Source organism: Zeus faber, assembly GCF_960531495.2.
Source record: "Zeus faber genome assembly, chromosome: 7".
In the NCBI taxonomy this organism is placed as follows: Eukaryota; Metazoa; Chordata; class Actinopteri; order Zeiformes; family Zeidae; genus Zeus; species Zeus faber.
Window position 1 is genome coordinate 8,403,551 of NC_137203.1, and position 6,000 is coordinate 8,409,550.

The window sequence follows — 6,000 nt, forward strand, 5'->3', positions numbered from 1 at the left end:
GAAAGGCCGTGGGAGGTGAGCGCGCGGCCGCGGCCCCCCCCCGGAGAACTTGCAAACCTTGAACGAACAATTTTGAAATTCGGCAAAAGTCGAGGGAAAGGGGCGAGTTGGGGCGGGAGAGGGGTACACAAGAAGAGACTCGGCCGTAAGGTGTCCTGCCGTAAGACCGGAGCCGCCATAACTCAAGCGGGGCAGCTCATCTCTCGCTCCCTGAAAGCGGGGTGGGTGGGTGGGCGGGTGGGTGGGCGCCGGAGATCAGCGCAGGGGGTGGGAGGGGGGGCGAGAGGTGAGATGTTGGGAGAATGAAAGCCAGGGCGGGGTTGGGGGCGGCGGGGCGGAGCCGGTGGGGGAGAGGATTTGATGGAGTGCGGTGTCACCCCCCGCGCAGCGATTTACGGCGGCGGGGCTGCTGACGAGCGCGGGGCAGTAAACAGGCTCGCCGGGGGCGTATTTCACAGCGCCCTGGCTTTTATGAAGAACACCGGGACGGCTCTGCCCACGGCTCCGCCCGGCCGCCGTGACGGATGGAGAAAGACGCATGACAAGCTTCATCATTGTTTGTAAATCTTAACTGTTCCCGCTCACTAACTCCAGAAGGCAATTTTGCGGAGACAGCGGGGGGGGCGGGGGGGTGTTGAGCGAGGGAGGATTGGGCGAGCGAGGGCGTGGGTGGGTGGGGGAGAGAGAGGAGAACGAGGGAAGGAGGGAGGTAGAGAGAGAAAGGACAGCGTGGCACTCCTGAAGGTTATTTGGATCGCTGTATTTGGCCAAATGATTATCCCCATCGCGAGCTGGAGATAAATTTGACGGGCGGCTCGGTGGCAGCCGCTGAGAGGGGGTGGGGGCGGGACGGCGGCACGGGTGGAGGCTCTGCTGCTCCCTCCCAGTGGCCACACCTGGAACTGCATCGTGTGGCGTCAGTCAAAACAAAAAAAAGTTAGGGAACGCAGGGAGGAAACTGAACTTTCATACCGGTTTGATATCTACTACAAAAAAACTACTCAACTCTAAATAGGTGTATGGTGAAATAAATTATATAAAGTATATACTGTATAGACAGTATATACAGTATAGACTAATAGACACCAATGTACTTTTAATCTGTAAATGCAAATAATAATACTAATTTTTTTTAAAAACGGACAAATCTCTCGGTTGGTGTGAAACGAGGTGAAATTACCTTCAGAGCGCTCCCCTGTTTGTGTTTTATTACAGCGATTTCAGAAGTGTGCAGAATGCTTTACAACGGCCCAGAGTGGGCAATCTATCCTGCGGATCAGAGAGGACATGGTGCTGAGCTGCACACAAGGTCAAGGCCGCTCCTCTGTCCGTCTCAAGATGCCGAGCCGCTTCAGGGACGGCACGCTGGGACCCCGACAAAACACACACACACACACACACACACACACACAAATATTTGTTTTATTTTATGGAATACTGCAACCAACAAGTGCATGTGAATTTTCAGCCAGCTGGCCACCGATATGAGCTGAATTATAAAAACACGGTCGATTTTCAAGTATCTTTCCTTACTAAAGTATATTCAGTTTTTGACTCCACTGCATTTCAAAGCAAATGTCAAATAATAATTCCACATTCACTATATTTTAGTTGTATTCATTTCATCACAATTTATATTTGTATATCCTTGTAAATTATGATGACACTACTAACACATCTTTTTGTGACTTGTAATCAGGATCTGCATCACTGTACATAACTGTATTACTGTACATCACTGTATTACTGTACATTAATGTATTACTGTACAGGCCTACCAGGACACTGGACTTTTACTTGTAATTCTTATTCTTAAGTATTTATATACTTTGGCTGAAGTAGAAATGTCAATGTGTTACTTTCACGTTTGCTATGAGTTATTTTGTGTCAGGTTATTTGTACTTTTACCTAAAGTAAAAGATGTGAGAATTTCTTCTGGCACTGATTCAATTTAGAATAAATTCATATAGGTGGTCTTTATTCTGCCGTGAACATGTTCTGTCAGGGCTGAAAACATTGCATCAAACTATTATCAACAGACATCTGCTACAAAAGCCACAAAAGGTAGAAAATGTGAAAGGTGGTAAGTTGTAGTCTGTGTAGCGCGCTGCTCCCTCAGGTCAAAGAACAACAACATTTTCTGACAAGTAGTAGTAGTAGTAATAGTAATACTAGTAGTAGTAGTAACAGCAGTAGAAGTAGTAGCAATAAAATTAGTTTTTAGCAGCAGAAGTAGTAGTAATAGTGACAGCAGTAGTAGTAGTAGTAATAGTAGTTATAATAGTAGTAGTTGTAGAAATAGTATTATAAGTAATACTAGGAGTAATTGTAGTAGTAATAGTAGTAGTAGTTGTTGTAGTAGTAGAAGTTGTAGTAATAGTATCAATATTTATTGTTGTAGTAGTTGTAGTAATAGCAGTAGAAGGAGTAGTAATAGTTGTAATAGTAGTAGTAATAGTAGTAGTACTACTGGTAGTAATAGTAGTAGTAGTTGTTGTTCTAGTAGGAGCTGCAGTAATAGTGTTTTGTAGTTGTCGGAATAGCAGTTGTAGTAGTAGTACTCGTAGTAGTAGTGGAGGAGGAGGAGGAGCAGACCTGTAGTAGCTGAGGTGTCACCAAACACAGGACCACCCTCAGAGAAGGTCTGTTTTCTCCTAATGGAGCGTGACATCCAGGACAGGGGACCGCCATGCATCGGACAGGTGAAAGTCATTACGGATACAGGCAGGAAAGAAGAGGTGGGGTGTGTGTGTGTGTGTGTGTGTGTGCGTGCGTGTGTGCGTGCGTGCGTGCGTGCGTGCGTGCGTGCGTGCGTGCGTGCGTGCGTGTGTGTGTGCGTGCGTGCGCGTGTGTGTGTGCGTGCGTGCGTGTGTGTGTGGGATTAATTCAGCTCAAGGATGTGACTGGGCTGTCCTGTACAGTACAATAAAACCACTGCTTTGTTCTGCCAAATCCTCCTCTTTACTATGAAGGTCCAAATAAAAACACATAACTGCTGGAGCCAAATTATCCATCCAACCATCCCTCCATCCGCCCACCGGCCCACCCACCCGCCCGCCCGCCCGTCCATCCATCCATCCACCCACCCACCCATCCATCCATCCACCCAGGAATCCACCCATCTAACCATCCAACCACCCATCGAACCATCCAGCCACCCATCCATCCATCCATGAATCTACTCATCCATCCACCCACCCATCGAACCATCCAGCCATCCATCCATCCATCCATCCATCAATCTACTCATCCATCCACCCACCCATCGAACCATCCAGCCATCCATCCATCCATCCATCCATCTAACCATCAACCCATCCATGAATCCACCCATCCATCCATCCATCCACCTTTCTATGAATCTACTCATCCATCCACCCAACCATCCACCCACCCACCCAATCATCCCTTCATCCACCCATCCATCAATCTAACCATCCACACATCCATGAATCCATCCATCCATCCATCCATCCATCCACCCATCCACCCACCCACCCATCCATCCATCCACCACCCATCCAACCATTCATCCATCCACCCTAGACTCTACAATTACCCCACCTTGCACGGCTTTGGAGGTAAATTCCAGAACAGAACAGAACATCAATCTTTCCATGAATCCACCCATCCACCCATCCATGAATCTACTCATCCATCCGCCCACCCATACAACCATCCACCCACCTAACCATCCATCCATCCACCCATCCATCTAACCATCGACCCATCCATCCACCCATCCATCTTTCCAAGAATCCACTCATCCATCGACCCAACCATCCGACCATCCATCCACCCACCCAACCATCCAACCATCCACCCACCCACCCACCCACCCATCCATCCATCCATCTTAGACTCTACAATTAGCCCACCTTGCACGCCTTTTGAGGTAAATTCCAGAACAGAACATCACATTTGTTTTAAGTGCATCAAATCTCCTTCCTCAAAATGACAGAGAAGAATTGGGCGTACAGCACTACACCAGATGTAATGCATTCTCACAGGTTGCTCAATTCGACGCCCGCTCCGTCACTCGCATATTATAACCCACTCACGGGAACACCGCCATTGCAAATTCCACACATAGTGGAGCAGAACGTATTGGGCAACACGGAGAATCTGACGCGGCTTAAGTCGGCGTTACATGGGGGGGGGGGGGGATCTCATCGAAATCTAGAGCGACAACATCAGCGCCGCGCTCCAGCGACGCCCGATCTGTGCACCATGACTCCAGGGAATGCACCGCAGCCTAAAAACACCTCTAATACCAGGCCAATACAATAAACACTCATTATGCAACCTGCGTCCTGAGAGAACAACACACTGAAATTCATATTTCTATATCTTTAGCACGCAAAGGGGACTGAACGTACTGCGTGCATTATATGCTAAGGTGTATATTGCGGTGTATATTGTATATCGCCATTGCTGATGATGAGATTGTTTTCTTGTTTTAAGAAATCTTTAAAACATTTTTATACCCCGCCGGGAGATGATCTGGCGTGATTTAAGGTTATCTTTCCTTCTTACTTCACATTTTCTCAGTTGTTTTTGTTGTAAACTGCATGAAAGACAGGAATCTTTCAAGTTAAATTCAGGTGTGTGTGTGTGTGTGTGTGTGTGTGTGTGTGTGTGTGTGTGTGTGTGTGTGTGTGTGTGTGTGTGTGTGTGTGCGCGCTACTCACAGACTGGCTTGGCCTCAGACCAGTTGTACTCGCTGGCGCTCAGACCCGGGCTCAGGTAGGGGGATGCCGGGTAGTAGTACTGGGCGGCCATGTTGTGGCCGGGGAGGCGGCCGTCACCGCTGGGCATCTGCTTCAGACGGAGAGAAAAAAAAAAGAAAAAGAAAAAGAGTGACCACAAACCTCCCAAAATGAGATGCCATCGCAAAAGAGCCGAGCGGATCAAAACCCAATCGCACACGGATTGTATATTGATCAAGTCGAGAAAAATTGTGCAGCCAGCCAGTCATTATCGCGAAATAACCCCCGACAGGGCGATCGGGTCTTGTATCACTATGAATTTTAGGATATTTTAATAATAATCAGCCAGCTGCACATTATGCTGCTTATAACACGGCGACTTACTAAATAGAAGAATACACTGGGACGGGAAATCGTTCCCGACGATGGAGCCAACACTGGAACGATGTGGTGAACTATCCATGCTCCAAAAAATGCAAAGCTTTCCCCGACATATGACAAACCTTAAAAAAACATTTTTTTTTAAACTTAATGTGAAATTGGACAAACGTGCACTCAGCCCCGGGAGTCTTCTGTTGTAGTTTCTACGAAGCGTCACAAGGTGGCGCCACCGGTTAGTGTTAGCGTTATCACATAGGCAGAGTGAAACGAGGGCCGCGAAACCAGGCCGAGAAGTGGCCGCCCGTGGCGACAGCGTTGTTAAAAGACGACGGTCGTTAATCAGAAATAACGGGCTGCTGATCGCTCCTATCGACCAATGAGAATGTAGTATTCCACAGCGCTGTGTCGTACATTTGAAAATTACACTGATCAACAAGTTAAGGTCCCTAAATAAATATATTTTATACATCCATATTTGATAATAATAATAATAATAATAATGCGTGCTGTAACTTACAGAAAGATATAATTTTGGAGTTGGATGTTGACATTTTCATTGACATTTAAAAGTGCTTTGCTGCAGTAACCGGCAGGAAAAAAACGAACTCATGTGACTTTAAACGCTGGAAGTACAGTACGTGCACGGAGGAAGCTTTTTTTTTTTCCTCTCTAATTGTGTTGCCTATTCTATTACCTGGGCGTTATTTAAGATCTCTTTCTTGCCTTTTATTCGTTAAAATAAATAAGCCTGTTCCCCCCGCGCCCACACTAAAAGCTGTAAAACGTTACAGACCGCCCACCCCCCGCCCTCCCCCCCCGCGGAGCCCGGCATTAGTCTGTGAAATTCTCCCAAAGCGAACATTTAATCTTTACGGGGCCGGGGCTTAACGGCTCAGCCTGACAGGAGGGA